Consider the following 11,495-nt stretch of genomic DNA (forward strand, 5'->3'; position numbering starts at 1 on the left):
GCCAAGAGCATATGGTGCATGCAAAGTCACATTGTGACATTTTGTAAAATGGCAGCCTCCTGGTGCAGTGTTTGTGGAGCAGGTCCAGACACACCGGCCGTGCAGAGGTGGTTGTGAGGACACCAATTTGCCATGCCATTCACTGAGAGACCTGAATGCAAAAGATCCTCCTCGGTGGGCAGCAGCCTTATCAATAGAGCAGCCTCTCTGCTTGAGCTGGTAGCAGCCTGTGTTGGCCTTTTCTGAGATGGGAATCTGCTGTGGCTTGTGAGCTCCTTAAGGCAGGGCCCATGTCTACTTTTATGCCCCACTGAGTACCTTGTTGGCACTGAAGGACAAAGAATCATTGCAAGGCACTGTCTCCGTGCTGTCCTGGTGCCTTCCTCCATCCTGGCCTCATGTCTTACCAGTGAATTCCTCCTTCTGACGTGTGACCAGAGGAGCAAGGGAGTCGTTTTTACACAGAGACTCTGCTTCAGCCTCCAGCAGCGAGTCTCACCATGCAGTTATGAACGAAAAACAGGAGCATAAGAAATGTGCTCACAGATATGACGAGGCTTCCTTTGCGCATGGCTTCACCAGTGGGATTTTGTCAAGAATGAGGAAAGGCTGGAGTGTCTGCTGTATCGCAATTAGTTAGCGGAAGCATGAAGCCTCAGACTCTTAAATCACGCTAGGAAACCCTTCACAAAGAACACCAAGGTCATTTTTCCAGCTCTGGAAAGAACTTCCACGTCAACAAGTGCACTTCAAGAGATCCATGTCCATCTCTGACCACTCTTAAAAGGTGACACCTCATCGCACAGGCCAAAAAGCTTCACACCATTGCAGAGATGTTGATTTTTCCAGCTGCAATCGATATGGTGAAGACAATGTGTGGGGAAACTGAGGCAAGCCAACTCAAAGCCACACCACTCTCCAACACCACAGTGAAGCTAAGGATTGAGGCAATGGCAGCAGACCAGGACAACGTACTGGTGGAGCACCAGAAACACACGGATGCTTTTGCTCTTCAAGTTGACGTGAGCACGGAGGGCCGAGATGCACATTTCTTGGCTTTTATGAAATACACATGAGAGGGTGCAGTTCTTGAAGAAGATATTCTGTTCTCCTGCCTCTTCCCAAACATGAGATGGCACAAGGAATGTTCCACGTGCCACGTGCAAGACAAAAATATCCTGTGTGATCGCAGAGTGAGCTTTTGTGTAGATGGAGTGCTGTCTATGGCAGGCCACAAACCAGGTCTGTTACTCCATCTGCTGTGTGGACTCACTGCATGTTTCACAGAGAACACCCGGCAGCTAAAGCTCTGAGTCCAGGTCTCGTCTATTGTGTACCACATGAAGACTCATCCTCTTTGCGTACAGCTGTTTGCAACAGTGTGTGAAAACCCAGGGTCTGTTCACGACCTGGTTTTGTTCCACACTGAAGCTCATTGGCCCTTGAAAGGGAAAATACTGGGATGATTTTCTGAACTGCGAGACGAGCTGGGTGGCGAGGCAAAGGATTGCACAAAGAGCGGATTCATTGATTTCCTGGGTGACCAAAGGAAGATGTGCCGTCTTGCCTATGTCACAGGCATATTTGGGAAAGTGAATGAATGGAGTGCAGATCTCCAAGGAAAGAACACCCATATCTGTCAGCTGAGTGATCGAACCACAGGATTCATGAAGAAAATTGATTTCTGGAAGAATAATCGATTGAAGACAACAAATGAATCCTTCCTGCAGCTCTGCAAGTTCCTGGCTGACAGTGAAATTATTCAGCCTCCCACGCAGGTGATGGCTGAGCATCTCCACCACACAAAGGAAGAGTTTGTATCCTTTTACTCTGACTAGGACATGACAGAGTCTGATTGGGTGCGAAACTCCTTTCAGTGCGAGCCTGACGCCAAGGATTTGCCAGTAGCTGAAATTGAATAGCTCATCGAAATGTCCTGCAATCGATTCTTGTGAGAAACCTCTGTCCAGCCTTTTCTGTTAGAGTTTTGGTTCACTGTCGAGAATGAATGGCCTGCACTCTCAACCGGCGCCTTGAAACTGACGGGGCCATTTGTGAGCGTGTATTTGTGCAAAGCTGGATTTGGTGCACTTGGGTCCATCAGTATCAATCTACCGCTGCTCGCATATCAGACATTAGATTTTTACCCTGCCGCCGGACTTCAAGAGGCTGTGTCGCAACACGCGAGTCCATGTGCCACGTCAAGGAGCATTAAATACTGTATTGAATGTGTAAATTCTTTAGATTTCTTGAGCAGTATGTTGCTTTGTTGCTGTCTGGGGTCACAGGAAACAGTTAGTTTCAAAATGGGGTCACGCAGGCAAAAAGTTTGGGAACTCCTGTAATATCTTTAATTGGACCAACTTCTCCTGGTGCAAGAGACAAGTGTTTGAGCTACACGTGAATGCTTGTCCCTTCCACCAAAAGAATTTGGTCCATTAAAAGACATTACCTCACCCACCTTGTCACACTCATAGCCTGGGACCAACATGGCTACAACAACCCTGCAGACAAAAAATCCCCGAGCAGGGCCTGATTCACTACTGTGTTGCTCTAATTGTAGGTAAGATCGAAGTAAAACTGGAAACATGCAGTGGTGGAATCGGACCCCTCCCCACCAGCTCTGGCATTTGGCTTCAGTCCCTCCAGTCCTGACCCTCGGCTTGTTTCCTGGACTCTGCCCTCCCTGGACTCAGCTCTAACCACTAGACCAAACTCTCGCTTCCGTGACCAGGCCCCCACGGCCAGCAGGCTACAGTGACACACCAACTAGTGGTGATGGGACAGCTGCATTGGCTATTCCTCCTTTCTTTTCAAATGTCTCTGTAATTCTCTCTTCCTACACGTGGTGCATGCATATGACTATAGCCTGTTTGGCTTCAGTGGTTCCATCCTGGGAACTCTATTTATTTTTGTCTTTGATTTAAATCTTTCCTTATTGGTTTTTCTTATGTGCCCTGTTACTTACAGCTTAGAAAGGGGGCTAGTACCTTTCCTCTCTCCTACAAATGATTCATTTGATCTTGCAACGTCAGATTAACAAGGTCCTTTCTCTCATCTGGATTCAACATTTTAGAAATGACCAAATGTTTCTCTCTCTCCTCCCCTTTTGATGATTTTCTGATTGTAGTTTGGTTGCTTGGCCTTTCGCTTCTTCTTTAATGTGGGTCACGTGATCATATTGTAGGGCCAACAGTTTATAACGTAGGCAGCTTCTAAACCAGACCTTAGCGCTCCAAGTCCTTGCTCAGCAGCTGCCTGGCTAGCCCAGTTCTGTGTTTCACAAGGAAGTTACAACCTGGTGGACTTACTTCATTAGTGTGTGTGATTCAACTGGTCTGTGATCTCTGCCAGGACAATTGTCCGACTGGATTTGTGTTCTTAGTGTGATTTAGCCTACTGCGAGTTTGTATCTTGGTTTTAGTTAATTGAATCTGCTTTGACCTCACCCTACTGTAAATCGGGAACAACTCCACTGAAGTCAACATAACTACACTGATGTAGCTGAGATGATCATTGGACCCCACTGTACGTGGCTGATCACATGTGGGCATCTTCCCTTGCGCACGTTCCCTCACCCACCCTGCTTCACACTGATGCAGGAATTGGAATGACATTATTGAAAGTAGGTTTCTATCTGCCCAGAGCAGGAATGAACCTGACTTGTGCAGCAGCAGGGTGTGGAGAAGTGCAGACAATCACCGCCGAGGGCAGGGAACATGCTCCGGGCTCAGCAGAGCTGGAGCTGGCCTCAGTGCTCATCTGCCCTTCTGCATGGATGCACGGTGCCCCGAAAGGGTGCAGCCTGCCTCACGGCATTGCAGCAAGATGAGCAGGTTTCTCGACTTCTGCTCCCTTGACAATTTTCCATCCAAACTGCTTTTCAGCAGAAAACTGGCGTTTTGACCACATTACATGTTCCGTGGGAAGTGTCTGCTCGCTGCGGAAAAATGAGTTTTCATCAAAAAACGGAGAGACCCTAAAACTTTTGAGATGAAAATGGACCTTTAGGGTTTCATGGGAAAAATCAAAACTTTCTATGGTGTTAAAACCCATTTTCTGACCTCTCTAGCGCAAAGCAACGGCAGTAGGCCATGCGATTAAACGTAAAGAGCCCCTGCAGCAGAGACTCATTGAGCTGCCCACTGATGTTCAGGTTTATTTTCTGAGATCTTTCTTGTGTAACCCACCTGTGAAATCTGTGGCCATCTTTCTTGCATGTGGCTGAGGGCCAGATGCTCTGCTGCTGTAAATCAGCATCACTTCAATGGAGTAACACCAATTTACACCAGGAGAGGATCTGGCTCTAATTGTTTACCAGGGCCAGGCAAAGAATGTGAATCCCAAACAATCTTAATAGGTTTCAGAGTAACAGCCGTGTTAGTCTGTATTCGCAAAAAGAAAAGGAGTACTTGTGGCACCTTAGAGACTAACCAATTTATTTGAGCATGAGCTTTCGTGAGCTACAGCTCACTTCATCGGATGCATACTGTGGAAACTGCAGCAGACTTTATATATACACAGAGAATATGAAACAATACCTACTCCCACCCCACTGTTCTGCTGGTAATAGCTTATCTAAAGTGATTATCAGGTGGGCCATTTCCAGCACAAATCCAGGTTTTCTCACCCTCCACCCCCCCACACAAATTCACTCTCCTGCTGGTGCTAGCCCATCCAAAGTGACAACTCTTTATATAATCAAGTCGGGCTATTTCCTGCATAAATCCAGGTTTTCTCACATCCCCCCCACCCCCATACACACACAAACTCACTCTCCTGCTGGTAATAGCTCATCTAAACTGACCACTCTCCAAGTTTAAATCCAAGTTAAACCAGAACATCTGGGGGGGGGGGTAGGAAAAAACAAGAGGAAACAGGCTACCTTGCATAATGACATAGCCACTTCCAGTCTCTATTTAAGCCTAAATTAATAGTATCCAATTTGTAAATGAATTCCAATTCAGCAGTTTCTCGCTGGAGTCTGGATTTGAAGTTTTTTTGTTTTAAGATAGCGACCTTCATGTCTGTGATTGCGTGACCAGAGAGATTGAAGTGTTCTCCGACTGGTTTATGAATGTTATAATTCTTGACATCTGATTTGTGTCCATTTATTCTTTTACGTAGAGACTGTCCAGTTTGACCAATGTACATGGCAGAGGGGCATTGCTGGCACATGATGGCATATATCACATTGGTGGATGTGCAGGTGAACGAGCCTCTGATAGTGTGGCTGATGTTATTAGGCCCTGTGATGGTGTCCCCTGAATAGATATGTGGGCACAATTACCAGCAGGACAGTGGGGTGGGAGTAGGTATTGTTTCATATTCTCTGTGTATATATAAAGTCTGCTGCAGTTTCCACGGTATGCATCCGATGAAGTGAGCTGTAGCTCACGAAAGCTCATGCTCAAATAAATTGGTTAGTCTCTAAGGTGCCACAAGTACTCCTTTTCTTTTTAATCTTAATAGGGCAGCTCTTATGTCTTTAGAGCTCCCTCTTCTGGCTTTTTGTCAGCAAGCTTCTCTGTTGTTCTGCTGAAAGGAACTCAGACACTTTTTAAGATTTAGGGCATGTCTGCACTGGAGCTGGAGGGGTCAATTCCAGCTCGGGGAACCAGACCAGTGTTTGCTTTGATTTCGCTAGTCGCTAAAAATAGCATAGCACAGGGGCCGGATGGGTGAACAATTCTGTCTGACGCATTAGGTCTGGCTAGCCCCTTCTGCTGCCTGCACTGCTGTGGCTACCCTGCTATTTATAATGCACCAGCTCCATCAAAGATAGCATGAGTATGTCGATCCAAGTTGGAAATGCCACCTCCAGTGTAGACGTACCTGGAGACTAACTAGGCTCAGTTGCACCTGTTGCTCCTAGATGTGGAAGCTGGGATACAACTCCACAATTTTCATGCTATTAAAAGCGAGCTCCCATTAGAGGCCCTGTAACGGCGTGAGACTCACCCCTGCAGCGCCTCCTGCTGGTCGTCCAGGGAATTAGCGTTTCCAGCCTCAGAGCGCCCTCTGCAGGCTGGTGTCTCGCTGCTTCTTCAGGCCCCTGTGTCCCTCCCAGACCCCGGTGCCCCTTTCACTTGGTGCTGCCCCCTGGCAGTACCCCCACTGTCTGGGTCTCCCCTCCCAGGGGAACCCTCACTCACTATCCCCACCTCACCTCAGTCTTTGATTACTGCCAGTCACCATTTAGCCCCTGCACACTGGGGCAGACTGCAGTGTACAAGCCACTCATCACAGGCAAGGGGGGTTTGGACCTGCTGCCTCTGCCTAGCCTTGGGCTGTCCCCTGCAACCCCAGTACCTATTCGGCCTTATGCTAGGCTGTGGCCTGGGGGTTTCCAGGCCAGAGCTCCCCAGCTCCCTTGGCCTTCCCCCAGTCCTGCTCCACTCCAGGTACCTTCTCAAGCTCCCCAGCAGCCAGGCCCATCTCCCTGCACAGCTAGAGGAGACTCTGTCTGCTCCTGGCCCACTGCCCTCTTATTTTACAGATAGGGAAACCGAGGCACAGGGGAGGAAGTAACATGGCACATCAGTGTTGGGGCCAGGAACAGAACCCGGGGATCCTGACTCCCAGACCCACGCTGTGGCTACTGGACTGTGCAAGGCTGTCTTTAAAAATAGCCTTTGTTTAAAAAACAATCCATGAGTTAACTCAACTACAGGATATGGGCTTGATGAAGAATTCAAAATGAGGTTGCCTAGCCTGTGCTATAGAGAAGGTCAGACACCAGTAGGTGATCATAATGGTCCCTTTTGGCCTTGGGATCTATGAACTAGCCCTGATTGTTGTAATTTATAGCTCAAACTCTGACAGTGGGTAAAGATCAAACAAACGTATGCTTTCCAAAAGGAATATATATCCATGTCACTTGGCTAAGTGCTGTTTGCTGTGTAAAGTGCCCGATACAAAAAAAACAAGCATTCCTAGTTTTAATGCATTTTCAATATAAATGTAACTGTGTGGGCTGCGTTACCGCCCACAGTAGCATGACCGAAGTAGATGGAACAAATGCAGCAGAAGAAAATAAGCCATGGTTAACAATGGAGCATTTAAAGAAAGGAGAGAAAGGAAGGCAGATGGCATGAATATTAGTGCATGAAAATGACTAACACTCTGAGAATTTCCCAGTGTACTTCTCACTTGTTTTGCCTTGCTTCTATAATTAATTTATGGAAAGCGCCTAAATTGGGAATAAACACAATCTCACAAATCCCTTCTAATCTCTGCCCGTATTTTGGAAATGATACCCTCAAGGTACAGTTTCTTACCATGATTAAACTGTTTTCTTTTTAAAGCATTAACACGGCCTGATTTATTTATTTTACACAATAGCACAAAGCGTCAGTGGTCAGGGCTGAGCTCAGCACTGGTTCAGAAGCAAGCTATTGTTATCAGTTGCTGTGTACTGCTGTATCGGGCAATATTTTTGTCTCGGATTCACATACCTGTTCACAAAATGTGACGCCGTGAGCTAAGCCGCACAACGTGAGGGCACAGACAGTTAGACGTTGGCGTGTATTTGGACACTGCTTCATTTTTTAAAAAACATATTTTTTCATCAGGTCATTTCCTCCAATCGAAAATAGAAGCAGAGGTGCTCCCGAGCGTTAGGGTATCGGAACCCTCTCCTTTCGACAGGAAAAGGATGGGGGCAGCTGTACTGCAGGAACAAAGGGAGCTCTGCATTTGCTCCCATCCCGTGTTAGCAATATGGAGATACATGTACAGCAAGCTGCTCCATGGCGTTTGGAACACTAGAACCAGCCTGGAAAAACCTGGGCTTAGCCCTGTATTTGTCTGTGGCATGTGCATTGGAGAGAGTTTATCTGATTGCTTCAGCTGATGCCTGCTGGGACACTTGCTGCTGACACAGACCATATATTCCCCCCACGGAGGGGAAATGCATGGAGGGGGCAGATAACCACAAAAGGGCCTGATCCAAAGCCCACTGGGCGTCTTTCCATTGGCCTCAATGGGCTTTGGATCAGGCCTCAAAATGGCGCAGTATGTTGCCACGCAGCTTGCCTCCCATTCCCCAGGGAAATGAAGCTGGAGCAATCCACTAGGAAGAGCTATATGGATCCTTCTTTGGGAAGATGCACAGCACAAGGGACCTTCACATGTACTACCTGGCTTGGCAGCAGCCCTGCTGAGAAGGATCTGGGAGTTGTGGTGGATCACAACCTCAACATGAGTCAGCAATGGGATGCTGTTGCAAACAAAGTAAATGCAATGTTAGGTTGTATTAACAGAGGCATAGCATGCAAGTCACAGAGGTGAGAGTACCACTCTACTCGACACTGGGTAGACCTCAGCCACGGGAGCATATGACCCAGACCCACCGGGAGGTCTGTGAAGGAAGAGCAAACAGCAAGAAGCAGCACTGGGCAAGGATGGATTTTTCTATAAAACTGCTCAGATCGTCTCTAGCTCAAACAGGAATTAATGTAGGGAAGTTCTATGGCCTTGGTTATGGAGGAGGTCAGACTCACTAGGTGATCACAATGGTCCCGTCTAGCTTTATTATCCGTGAAGCTATTCCTTGTGACTGAAAGGCAGGGCTTGGGGCTGGATCCTACAATAGGAGCAAGAGAGCAGCTGTAAAGAAACTGGATTTTTATTATACCTCGTGTCACAGTGCAAAGTGGAAATCAAGTTGGGAGTTTGTGGATGACACATGCCATCCCTATGTTTTATCCTTTGTAGATCATGCATGCATAACAGAAAGCTTTGCTTGTTTCCTTCCATGGCATCTTTTTGTAATGTCTGTGGGAGAAATATCACAGCAGTGAATGCACACTCTCTCTCTCCCCTCGTATAGACAGGGACAGAGCTACTTGTGCCATCTGCAGGGTGTACCGGCTAGATAGCTGGGCTGTTGTTCAGATGAATGCTTTCCATTTTGTTGGCAGATTGCTTGTATTTTATGAAGTTCAAGAGTGAGTCGGGGGCTCACAGTGTTTTGCAGGGAGAGGATGTTACTTTCCTCATGTCTAGCCAGCCCTCTGTTTGCAATGTCATCGTGGGGGAATGACCAGAAGAAACCCTCTCGCTCATATTTTAGGAATTAACTGAAATCATGGCTGTCCTGATACAAATAGCCACATCAGCCATAAACACCAAGAGGTCAATAAAACAGATGACAAGCTTGTGCTGGCAACTTTTGGGGGCCTATGATTTGCCCCAGCAGAATCCATGGTTCATAATTCGTATTTACAGTAGGAATTGCTTTTAAAATGGTAATTTTCACTTATGGGTGATCTCATGAGTGAGAGGGAACCTTGTGTTCCCTGGTGTCACAGACAAACGTTTAGGCTGATTTCGATCTCAGCGGGAATGGAGTAGAAGCTCCTTCCGGAGCCACAGTGCCGCCAATGACCTGCCAAGACACTGAATCTCTAGCCCAGTCAGCTCCATTCACGTTAGTGGAGCGCTGGGAATCTCAGTCTTGGGAATCTGGGCACCCCAGTCCCATTTGAGTTGAATAGTAACTGGGGCCCAGAGCCTCAAAAGTATGTAAGTGCCAAACTCCCATTGCAATCGAAGTGTCCAAAGGCCTTACATAGCTTTGAAAATCTCAGCCTAAACTTCTGTTTCCTTCAGGTTTTTATATCACTCTCCAGACTGGGGGGAGGGATAGCTTGGTGGTTTGAGCATTGGCCTGCTAAACCCAGGGTTGTGAGTTCAATCCTTGAGGGGGCCATTTAGGGATCTCGGGCAAAAACTGGGGTTTGGTCCTGCTCACAGGGGGTTGGACTAGATGAGGTCCCTTCCAATCCTATGATTTCTATGAACATTGATTAAGCTTTAGGTAACTGACTGCTGGGCCCTAGGCCTGCAAGGGTTGAAACCACACCTCTTTTTTGCTAGCAGTCTTCATGAAGGTGTCTTGACTGCTCTATGCAGGACGGCTTATTTCTGAGAGCTTTGTGATAACATGCTATGGACTATGTCAGGCGGTTCAGCTATAGTGCAGGCAAGTGCTAGGGTTCAGACTCAGTCAGCTGATTCTGAGGACAGCCAAGCCCAGCACACACTTAGCTTGGCTACAGGCCTCTTGTGTTTAAAGGGAACGTAAAGAAGCAGCTTCAAATTCTGCAGTTGATCTTCATTTCTCTTAGTCATAGAATCATAGAATCATAGAATATAAGGGTTGGAAGGGACCCCAGAAGGTCATCTAGTCCAACCCCCTGCTCGAAGCAGGACCAATTCCCAGTTAAATCATCCCAGCCAGGGCTTTGTCAAGCCTGACCTTAAAAACCTCTAAGGAAGGAGATTCTACCACCTCCCTAGGTAACGCATTCCAGTGTTTCACCACCCTCTTAGTGAAAAAGTTTTTCCTAATATCCAATCTAAACCTCCCCCACTGCAGCTTGAGACCATTACTCCTCGTTCTGTCATCTGCTACCACTGAGAACAGTCTAGAGCCATCCTCTTTGGAACCCCCTTTCAGGTAGTTGAAAGCAGCTATCAAATCCCCCCTCATTCTTCTCTTCTGCAGGCTAAACAATCCCAGCTCCCTCAGCCTCTCCTCATAACTCATGTGTTCCAGACCCCTAATCATTTTTGTTGCCCTTCGCTGGACTCTCTCCAATTTATCCACATCCTTCTTGAAGTGTGGGGCCCAAAACTGGACACAGTACTCCAGATGAGGCCTCACCAATGTCGAATAGAGGGGAACGATCACGTCCCTCGATCTGCTCGCTATGCCCCTACTTATACATCCCAAAATGCCATTGGCCTTCTTGGCAACAAGGGCACACTGCTGACTCATATCCAGCTTCTCGTCCACTGTCACCCCTAGGTCCTTTTCCGCAGAACTGCTGCCTAGCCATTCGGTCCCTAGTCTGTAGCTGTGCATTGGGTTCTTCCGTCCTAAGTGCAGGACCCTGCACTTATCCTTATTGAACCTCATCAGATTTCTTTTGGCCCAATCCTCCAATTTGTCTAGGTCCTTCTGTATCCTATCCCTCCCCTCCAGCGTATCTACCACTCCTCCCAGTTTAGTATCTGAATATGCAAAATAAATATGACTTTCTTCAGCTATGCTGGGTCATGGAATTCAGGGCTCAGCTGTATCAGAATGTTCTTTCATGGTGCTGGCTGTGTCTGTCTCCGCCTTTGCAGGACCAGAATAAGTCCCGCCGTTCAAGTTCTATGGAGTTCCACCGTAACCCTAGTAAAAAGGACAATCAGGTTCCTGGGCTGGCAATATTTTAATTCTCTCCCACGTGAGACTATATTGCAGGAGGCAAACATATTGACTTCACCTGGGGGACACATTCTGGTCCTGCAAAGGCGGAGACAGACACAGCCAGCACCATGAAAGAACATTCTGATACAGCTGAGCCCTGAATTCCATGACCCAGCATAGCTGAAGTCATATTTATTTTGCATATTCAGACTAATTATTTTGATATTGATGGCTGTGTTGTGAGCAATTACTGATTACTTCATGTTCCACCAGATGATATATTTTGTTT

The sequence above is a fragment of the Caretta caretta genome, chromosome 5 (genome assembly GCF_965140235.1).
Source record: "Caretta caretta isolate rCarCar2 chromosome 5, rCarCar1.hap1, whole genome shotgun sequence".
Classification (NCBI taxonomy): domain Eukaryota; kingdom Metazoa; phylum Chordata; order Testudines; family Cheloniidae; genus Caretta; species Caretta caretta.